The sequence below is a fragment of the Rhinichthys klamathensis genome, unplaced genomic scaffold (assembly GCF_029890125.1).
Source record: "Rhinichthys klamathensis goyatoka isolate OS25496 unplaced genomic scaffold, OSU_Roscu_1.1 h1tg000133l_1, whole genome shotgun sequence".
NCBI classification, from domain to species: domain Eukaryota; kingdom Metazoa; phylum Chordata; class Actinopteri; order Cypriniformes; family Leuciscidae; genus Rhinichthys; species Rhinichthys klamathensis.
This window is the reverse complement of record NW_026606668.1, coordinates 3,093,851-3,105,035: the sequence shown is the minus strand read 5'-3', so window position 1 is coordinate 3,105,035 and position 11,185 is coordinate 3,093,851. Positions and strand designations below refer to the sequence as shown.

The following is an 11,185-nucleotide window of genomic DNA, read 5'->3' as shown; positions in this document are numbered from 1 at the left end:
TAAACATGCTGCTGAGAGGACTTAGGAGTTATTTTAGCTCCAAATCTCCTCCCTCCAGGAGCAGCGTGGGATGGAGCAGCAAGCTAATCAGCTTACAACCCCAGGGGCTTCACACACAACCACGGCTACTGTAACACACAAACACACACGCTCACACGAACATGGGAAGACACACTGGACCGAGCAAACTAGCTGGTAACATTTGAACTGTTAAATGTTTAATTTAAAACAAACAGTTGAGGAGAGCTTATATAGACTCATTATGCAGCAAAACTAAATTATACTGGAAGGACTAGTTATGAAACAGACAACCAATAATAAATGAAATATTGTCCTCAGCCTCGTTAAATATTCATTAGCTGCAGAAACTCGTCATTTTGGGCACCTACTCCTTTTACTTAAAATGTTCTACATTTTAGAATTTAGAAGTTATTATTCCTATAGACTAGCTATGGGAATTGTGTAGAGGTCAAAACCATTTTGACAGACCAAAAAGACTTTAGGCATTTTACTTATGCAAATGAGAATATTAACTTTTGCTTTACAAATGTACAATGTGAAATCTCAGAACCGGACTATGACTGATCATTACTAACCCAAAGCACAAACAGTGAAACATAAACAAATAACCCATGATTATGCTAACCCAGGGTAAAAAAACGGACCAAATTTTCAAGCTAAAAAGCCCATGTGATTAATTGAACCTGGTTATAAAATTGTTAGTACACACTACTCACATTCAGAAGACGAAATGCTGTGAGATACTTTATTAAATAACGCCACTCGTTTGAATGTCACAGAAACCTAAAATTTCACCAAGAAAACAACATTAAATGACTCAAAGGTCTACTATGATTACAAAAAAAAAGGGAAAACATTTTTTTAGGATGTGGGACTATTTTCATGCATTTCACATTGGAGGGAGCCATTTCTCTTTTGCTCATATAAGCAAACCCTTTCTCTCCTCTTGGAGTGAAGTATTGTTGTCATTTACTATCTTTCTCTTCAGGCCCTCAAGGTTGTTCGCTTATGTCTGATTGATTTGTTACATTGATTGACCTCAGGAGGCCCTTAAAAACAAGATTCATTCCTATTGGTTCCCCTTTACATCAGTAGGCTATTTTCCCTCATAAACGGTAATATAACAAAGCTTATAAGCAAGCCTTATAGTTATATGCTTGACATGACATAGCTGTCAAACTTTCATTCAGTTTGGTTTACATTTTCAAGGACTTTTAGTTTACATCCTGTTTCCTTTGTCCTTAGTTTCCCGCCACCATTATTTTCCATGTTTATTCATTAATAAGTTCACCTGTTTGTATTCAGATTGTTTTCTTCTAAAGTCAAAACACTCCCTCACCTTGCTCGTCTTCTGAGTGGACATTTCTCTGAGCCCTACGTGTGACAAGGCGTGCAAAGTCAGAGCTCTGAGGTAAAAATAAAATGATTTTGTTTTCTGCAGATATAAAATGCATTATACAGTAACATTAACATGACAGTACTTTGATCGTTGCCTTTGTAAAAATATTAAGAAAAACATAAATGTGCAAAAAAGAGTTCATGTAAACGACTAATTGCAATGTCGACTAGTCTCGCACATCCCTATTTGATGTCGAATACACATGCACTGCATTGATTGTTTGGTGAGATAAAAAAAGGAAAAATGAAAGAGAAAAAAAACATTAAATAATCCATAAAAGACTGTTTTATTCAAAAGGAGTCAATTGCATGTGAATTCTGTGAAAGAGATAATCATTTTATTAATTATTAAAAAACATCCAAAATTGTATTGAATAAATCTTTTAAAAATAAATCTCTAATTGTTTGTTTGTTTTGCACAACATACTTATTATTATTATAGGCCTACAATAATATCCTGAAAAAAAAGAGAAGCCAGATCCATTCACAGACTATTTTCAAGTTCTAAATAAGGGGTGTTCACTCTTTCTCCTGGGAACTCAGAAGAGTCAAGGTCTTCAAGTTCAATTGAAAGTTACAGGCAGGTGTGAGAGCAAGGACTGTGCACCCCTGTGTAGATAATAGTGTATGTGTGCTATAACTTTATAAACCTCTAGTAGAACAAGGACTCTTAATCACTTATCAGGCATCTGAAGGTATTTACCAACACAAAAGCTCATATGTAAAACAAGACAAGACGTTCATCCAAAATAAACAAACCCCAAATACTTCAAAAAAAAAAATGTAATAAATATTTAATAAATAATCAAGATGAGAGTGAGATAAGATTTGGAACATGCATATACCGCAATCATTTATGAAAAGTGGGCACATGAAGACTAGCAGCATAAACCAGCATTGACCAACAAGATATTTTGTATTCTCATTTCTCACCAAGGAAATATTTGGTCAAAAAGTATATTTATGGGAGACAAGACTTGACTACGTTGTTTGTACAGCAGAACAATAAAAAGGTGATTAAATGTTTGGTTTTGTTAAATTATACATGCTCCATTAAATAAAGTGATTGCTAAATTACTAGTCAATAAAGAACAAAAGCCCATACATTCATTCATTCATCCACCCATGAATGATTCATTCATTCATTCAAAATATGCACTGACATACAAACATAGGCACAGCAGGACAGTCAGGCTGGGATTTCATGACAGAGTTTAACCCCTACTTTCATTTGTATCTGGTATCTAGGGTAGAACCGTAGTTAGTTAATCTCACCATGCAATATGAGCCACTCATTGTGGTTACCCCCTCATCATATTACAGTATCGACTGTATACAAACAGGTGCACACGCACAACCTAATAAAAAAAACAATGTACAGAGACTTCAAAGTGGATGCCTTTATGTGCGGCAGTCCATGTAAGTAAGGAGTTTTATAACTAAATATGTGTGTTTTGCATCCCTGGTCATGTGTTGTCGTAATCCAAACATTTGTACAAGTGCTGGAGCGTTTTGATTGTAGTGTTGCTAATTTAGATTTGTGCAGTTTGAGCTCAGATGAACAAGATGATGTCAGTGGAGTTATTTTGATACTGTACCAGTATTGCTATAGTATTTCTGCCACAGTGGTGCTGAGGTATCAGTGATGCCCTGATTTTGCAATGAGTTTGTGTTTGCTCGTTCAGCCGGAGCAGATGGCCTCTCCCTTCACTGAGATGGAGTTTTACACTATTCTCTTCTCTCTGGTAGTGTTCAGTCTCTTTACCCTGCATGGCCTAATACAAGAGAGATGTGTGCACACTACAGGTATGACCAACACACATAAACAATGCTATTACACATGGTTCATTAATCCTAATGTGGTGTTAAAAAACTGGGTACAACTTTTGTGTTGTGGGTCAAACAGACCTGCATTGGTTTCCATGCAATTAGCCAAAAATATAAAAATTATATTCGAATTTAAAGCTGCAGTCCGTAGTTTTTCCTCTTTGTCGCCGTCTCTGTTCGAAATCTGCAATTGCAGTTATTCGCGGAATTATCAACTTTACGTGGGTTGTGCCCCGGCACTGCGCGGATGAATCCAATGTTTTGAGGAGAATGTGTAGCTGTCAGTCACCGCGCCGGTGTCGATACTGTCATTCAGAATCACAGACTCTACTTTTTGGAAGTATGACCAACATAAGAATTTTCACCGGAAAATGTCATCTGAACAAGTAAGTAACATCCACTTTTGTTCTGACCAACTAAAGGAAAAAAAGCATTGCAGTAAATCGCGCTGATTAAATCTAACGATCACTTATCATATCACGTCAAACCGTGCAAATTATACTTTGTTCTCAAATTGTTAATGTTAACAACATCAGCATTGCGTGAATACATTAAATGCCCTTCAGATATTTGTTTTCGCATGGTCCGGTTGCAGTCTCTTTTTTTCGGTAGCCACTCCAAAGTCCAAAGTCTTTTGCATTTTACAACGGGTGAATCTCCAGTTGTCGCTGGTAATTGTCGTTTGAACCTTTCTGGATCCGCCAAGTTTAATTATAACAAGTGCTGTGAGAAAAGGCTATAAATCTCCACCTCCAACATCCTCATCCGCAATATAACTTAAACTAGCCGAGACTCCTTCTTTATGTGTACAAATGTGACGTTATGACGAAAAGACATGCTCCAATTTCCCGCGGAAATCCACCAGAACCACCGGAATTAGAAAACATTATTACAAGCTTACCGTTTTGAATCGAGCTACGGCAAGCTAGATAGTTTTGAACACTGGCTGGTTATGTACTTGCTCAAAAAATTATTTTGGATAATTTTTAACCCAAAAAAGTTACGGACTGCAGCTTTAAATGGCATAATTTCAGTTAGGGGAAAAAAAAGCTTTTGGCTTGTCTCCTGGAGCCACAAGAGGGCGCAATGAGCAAAATAATAATGCACCGCATTACATTTTTATTCAAGGCAATGAAATAACATGACTGTCTGTAAAAAGTGATTTATAACTTTTATAAATCAAATATAAATTGCGTAAAACATTTATAAACCATCATCTATTAATGCATTTGTTTAATACAAAGAGCCGAAGCACCAATCACGCAGAGTACTTTTTTGCGTTTAAAAACATGAGATGCTGTAGAATGGAAAAAGAAAAACCCCATAAAGTTTTTTAGTTTTTTAAAAGTTGAACTTCTTTTAAATTTAAATAGCTTTCTAAACATGCGGCTCTCTTGAGCGAGACGCAAGTGCAATTATCAAAGATGTCTGTCTAGCACGTTTACATAGAAAATAATTATACCAACCCTGCAGGGCAAGGGCCATACTGATGCCAAGTGCAACAAGTGCAAAAAAACAGGGTGCTCTGCTCACCAAACCTAGTTGAGAAAAACTATCATGCTTAGCAGTATAAGCATGAAGGTTTCGGAAGCGACAAACAAGCAACACTTAATACTCTCAAGAATATACGCTGGTGAACAGAATAAAGGTGGTTGGCAGTGACTACCATAGTTTGTAACAGCAACAACAAAAGCATAACACTGTGCAGAAAAAGCCAGAGCGAGAGGTGCCTAAACTGCTTTTTTTTGCTGGGCTACTAGCTTTTTTTTCACACAAACCATTAATTTCACCAAAAAAATGGAAGTTTTATCAGAAAACTAATCAGAAAGAAATCACTGGAAACTAGCGAGATCGCGAAACGAACATGATAAAAGCAACTGTTTGTTGCCATTTTTGTTGTTTACTTAAAGATTTATAACCCAAACAATCAATGTTTTACCACAGGTTTACAATAATAACAGAAACAGAGGAATCTCCCGAAAAATCGGACTTGCTTTATTTTATGACATGCAGAGCTATATGAATATCAGACAGTCCAGTATAAAGAGACGAGATGTACTGAGAGATGAAATAAATACACGATTGTGATAGATTTGTTGATTTCTTCAAGCGGTCGTATTTACCATGTTTACTCGTAATGTTTAGCGCACATAGTCTTTTGCATCGCATATAAATATTTCTGCCTTATACGGTGTCTTTAATGCTGGTGATAGCTGGTAGGCCAACATGAAATCACCCGGCGCTGCCAGACATGAAAATCTAGGACAGCCAAATTGGGATGCCAAATTGCCGGGATTGGTCAGGGGGGAGCAGTCAGCAGTTCTGCCATGTTCAAGAACCATGGCTGGTAGGCCACCTCGGCTACTCCCGACTCTTGTTCCTCCCTGATTTTGCTCACTAGGCCTACCATAATCTTTACTGATGGGAAGGCATACTTGCGGGTTTCTGGCTAGCGATGGGCAAGCACATCCACCCCTAGGGCCTGTGTCAGCGCACAGAACAGCAGGTAATGCGCATTCTCTGCTGATTTAAAGAGGTCCACCTCCGCAACATGACATCATGACTTTGCGTAAACATACACGCCACTTTCAATTCAAGTGGCGTGTTATCTATACGCATTTTGAGCTATCCGCGTGTATGTCCACGCCGAAATCTTTTGCGTGTATGTCTACGCCATTAAACGTCCGAGTGATTCCGCGTGTATGTGTACGCCGTTAAATGTCCGAGCGAAACCATCTCCATTCTCCGTGGACTACTCTGCCCTCGATAGCAAGTCTGAGCCCTGGTTTAATCGGCCGGGGACATGTACTGCCCGGACCGGCAAGAGGACGGAACCATAACAGGATCGAGGCTCTACCAACCTGTACAGTGGTCTGGACTGGACACCACCGTAGTGGTTTATGTATGATTTTTTAGATTTGTGCATGTATGTAGGCTGTATTGTCTGAGTTCAAAATGATCAAAAAAGAAGCTGATTCTCGAGTAGATTCGTCCGGAAGATTGATTTATTTCGGTGGACCTGAAAGATGCTTTTTTTCATATTCAGATAGCCCCGCAGCATTTTCATTCAATGGCGTGGCGTACCAGTTCACTGTCCTCCCCTTCGGTCTGTCTCTGGCCCCAAAAACATTCACAAAATGTGTTGATGCTGCTATGTCCTTGCTATAAGCAAAGGGAATGCGCATCCTGAATTATTTAGATGACTGGCTTGCCATGGTGCAGTCAGAGAATATGTTACAGGAACGTGAGCTGCTATCGTACGCGTTGTCCCTGGCTGACAGTGAATAAACAGAAAAGCGTGCTGATTCCCTGCAGGAACTTTACCAATAGGGTGCAAGCCACCATCCTTCGTCGGCGCTAAAAGGTAACAGCTGTAGAATGGCTGTAACGGCTCTTGCGCTCTGCCAGCAGGACCAGTCCTATTAGGGGCTTTATAGCAGACTAGAAATCTCTGACCTCAGCAGCTGAGCGCTCTCATAAATATGATTAAACCTGTAGAATTTTAAGCCCACTCAATTTCTATATATAGGCTTATTAGGCTAATATATATATATATATTTTAGCAAAATGTGCATTTGATTTAGAATTCAGAATTGATTCAGAATTTAGAATGATACAGAGTTCTCTCCTGCTGTTTGACGCGCATGCGCCCACTCGCGCTCGTTCATTGTAGTCTGCGAAGTTTGTTGTCAGAACATGCAAAACTGAAATATTCACGGGACTTTCTAACATTTACAAATAAAGATATAAGCATAAAATGTAAGTTATTTGCTGAGGAAAACACGTGCCAGAAGCAATAAACAGCACACGCATGATCTGTCAAAGGCCGACAGGGCATCAGTAAACGCTATGATTTAGTTTGAAGCGCTAATAAATATAAAGTCATGTTTCGGAGAACTTGGATCATATGTACCTAACCTTTCCAGCAGCAGCCCGAATCTGTGTCCTCCGCTATTTTCCATGCAATTTGTCCATAGAAATGGGTAATTCACTGTAAAGCGACTGCGGCTGGTGGTTTCCGAGCACTGCGCGCAGATCTAGTGACTCAATCTATTTGTAACTGGATTATTTTCAACAATGCGATAATAGTCGATTTTACCTATTAGTATTGGAGACAGTCATGTTCCTTTTAGATGTTTCTTTTTCAAAAGCATTGATTATTAATAATCCAGCGGTTTTATTTTTTCACGTCATATTTTGGCAATAACTAGCATATAGATCACCTGTTCGGGTTTTTTTTTTTTTTTTTTTGAGCTTCACATGCAGCAATTATTCCTTCGAAAACATTGCATTATTGATAATCTAGCAGTGTTATTTTTCTAGTCATATTTTCATTTCATATTTTTATTTGTCAAGACTAATTTTCGTAACAGTTTTTTTAATTCAAATGGGCTATTTTCATTATCGCAAAGCGGACACGCCACGCCCCGAGAACGTTTAATTTTTTGAGATCCCTAGCCTATTGCAGTAGGCCTATTTGCCTTTAGCATAAGAATTCCCCTTGAGTAACAAAAACGGGTTCAACTAGTTTCAAATGTGACTTGGCATTCTTGGTTTGTCCTCTTCTTATAACAAAGGCAGTGAAGACATCAAAGAAAGATTTGAGGAGCCACTCATCGTCTAAATCCACCTGCAGGCCAATCAAGACTGATTTCATGCAACGTGGTCAATCCAGGATCAAATATGATGAGTGGTGCTGTACACATAACTTGACCAGTATGCTGCTATCTTTATTGCGCTTGAAACCTCATCACCTGGACTGGATCCGGTTGCTAACTCAGGTAAACAATAAAGGCAGCAAGTGTACGTCTGTAGGTATACCTTAAGTATGAGTGGGTTTAACGTTGACACGGTTTATAGCCAGCAGTAAGGAAGCAGGAAGAAGTGGACATTGATTGCTCTGTGTGAGAAGCTTGTAAAAGTCTCGAACGCACAAGCATGTTTCATACTGTGTGTGGTATAAATGGAATGAGGTGCGATGGGTTGAACCCTTTTGAAAGCAAGCAAAACAAGGTATTTAAATCCATTTTTCTCCTCTACACACAATATTAAGGCCCTATAAAAGAAAATGCTGACTTCAGAAGAATACATTTTGCATAATATGCAATAACTAATTAAAAGTCAATGAAATAGACGTTTTTTTGATGATGACACCATTTGTATTAGTGATATCATTGCGATACTGTAACATAATATTTTTAATTAGTTTTTAGTTTGAGTAATTTTGTTGTGCTTTTCAAATTTGTATTAGTTTTTTAATGTCCATATAGTTATTTTTAAATTATTTTTTTATTTCAGTTTTAGTTTTTTTAATTATTTTAACTTTTAGTTAATAACCCTGGATAACACTGTAATTTAAGTTTGTGGATGTTTCATATCAAAAAGTTATGATCTTCATGTAATAGGCTACTTTTACCAAATTTGGACATTTTTACTAATCATGGCCCTGCAACATTAAAAACCATTATCTCTTTGCATTAATTTGTAGGTTTTTTTAGCTCTATCTTTTAAGGTGCTTCTACAGTCTTTTGCTTTATTCATCAACACAACTGCACATCTAAATGTAGTTTATTGATTCTGAGTACTTGTTAATGGATTTACCCTGTTCAATCAATCTTGCATTTAAGTCTTAAGGGCCCTGCATATCACAGCTGCTTCAGTTTTTGACACTTATTATTGTTTTTCTACATTCACTTTTAAAACCTTTTTGAGAGAAATAATGAACTGCTTAATGCTCTGTAATCATATTTTATAATGCATTTGTCTCTCTCTTTCTCTCTGTGTGTAAGGGTGGAAGTGTGTGTGTGTTATGGATCTTCTATTTTCAGGGTTTGAGTTGGTCTTCATCGTCATTGCTTTTACTGTCATGTGCTTATTTGGCCTGGCTGCAGTCTACACACATAATACAGACCATCAAGGTAAACATGTATCCACTCACCCAAACACACAAACATTTACTAAATGAAAATGTCACCTAAAGTCTATACGTGTGTCCCATAGATGACTACACTCAGACAGGACAGAGGATAACACAACAAAAGAACAACTCAAATAAAAAAAGAGTTGTAACCAAAGCCAATCAAGAGATACCATGAACACATTTCATAGACATACAGAATCTCTCTGTTGGTGCTCATTGGATAAAAGGCCTGGCTCACCAAATGCAGTTAATCGGCTGACAAACTGTGTTTGAAGAACTCTGAGACTGAAAATAGACTTCAGTTCACCCTCAAGACACATGCGATTTCTCTCAGCTGTTTCTGATTGGCTTTAATGTATTACCCCAGTAAGTAACCAGTAAAGAAAGGTAAAGAGGATTTATTGAAATCAAAACCCCACCCGTTTCCCCACCTAAATCTGCTTAACATTTGTAATTCTTTTCTGGTGGAGCCTTAATTTTTTTTTTTTTTTTTTATACACATTATGCATTTTGGGCAAACTGCATCTAAAATTTCTGGGTGGAGGTAGCTTATGGCTGTTAACATAGGAAAATATATTGCTGAATGTATTTTGTGAAAAAATATATATTATATTATATATTTTTATTTAATGCCTTTTTAGTTATTTATTTATTTTTCCACAAATTTTATATATTTCAAAATAAAAATGAGAATTATTGTCTCATACACATGTTGGGTTTCCATGTTGTTTTATGGGGACTTTCCATAGACATAATGATTTCTTTATACTGTACAAACTGTATGTTGTATCAAACCCTAAACCTACCCCTAAACACAACCTCACAGAAAACTTCTGCATTTTTATATTAAAAAAAAATAAAAATCATCATTTAGTTTTATTTATAAGCTGTTTCCCTCATGGGCCCAAAAATGTCCAGTGTTTTGGACAGTTTTATTGCTCCCTGTAGAACATTTTATAATGTGTTTTAAAATATATTTGAACCATACAGTGTAAATATAAGTAGGAAATTGTATGTAATCAACCATGCGGTTTGCAACTTATATCCATGTTTCAAATATATTTTGGCCAGTAATAAAATAACATTTTCAGTATGAAAGAGTTGTGCTGAAAATTTCTACAAAATTGTTGGTTCAGGTAATATGAGCCATTACTGTGCCCTTAAGCAAGGCAGTTAACACCACTGTGCTGCAGGACAACTACCCCTGTAATTAGTCTTGTAAGTCACTTTGGATATAAAGATCTGCTAACTAACTGCTAACTCTGGATTATGACCATTGAAGGATCTTGAAAATGACAGTGCATTAGATGCACTCAGTATGTTCCTATATGCCCTTAATCTTAAAATGTTTACATGACATTAAAATCCACTCATCTAGATTACATTGTCTCAAATTATAGGCCTATATGGAAAGTGAGGTTGCATGGTGTCCAGTTTCATGACCATGTGCTGCTCTTGTTACAATTTCAAGTGTAACACTTAGAAAGGAAATACAGTTCACAATATATCATTCTGATATTTAAATCCTACTGTGTTGAGTTCCATACAGTTTCATTAACCTTTACTGATAAAACTGACATGCTGCATAAAATCAAAACTTTCATTGTCATTTCGGTTGTGAAATGAAAACAGAATACGGGGCGCCCTCTACTGGTAAAAAAAAAATTAGTTAGACATTTTTTTAAATTCTCTGTACATTGACTATTTACATGAATATGCCAACCACTGATTCTCAAGCATTTCTTACAAATTCTTTGTATTCTTACTTTTCCTTAACAGTGGTATTCTTTCATGCAACAACATACGGACATTCTCTAAGATTCAAAATGTGAAGAGGGCCTACAACCTACTTGCCAAAAGAGGCATTTTCTCTTCTTTGGTCTACAGCTTTTTAAAATGTTTGTATTTTTTAAAAAGGGAACTGTATATAGTCTATATTCTATATTATTTCATAATATAGCTGTATTTGTATATATATGTATATACACACACACACACACACACATACATATATATATA

General features: G+C 36.8%; 1 long non-coding RNA gene across 1 annotated transcript; it reads left to right on the top strand.

Annotated features, from left to right (window-relative positions):
* The first annotated feature begins 2,737 nt into the window (after window positions 1–2,737).
* On the top strand, window positions 2,738–9,534 carry LOC130089462 (uncharacterized). Its single transcript, XR_008807579.1, has 5 exons — window positions 2,738–2,838; window positions 3,105–3,225; window positions 7,824–8,027; window positions 9,036–9,164; window positions 9,247–9,534. It is a non-coding gene; the product is annotated as an uncharacterized LOC130089462 (long non-coding RNA).
* The last annotated feature ends 1,651 nt before the right edge of the window (window positions 9,535–11,185 follow it).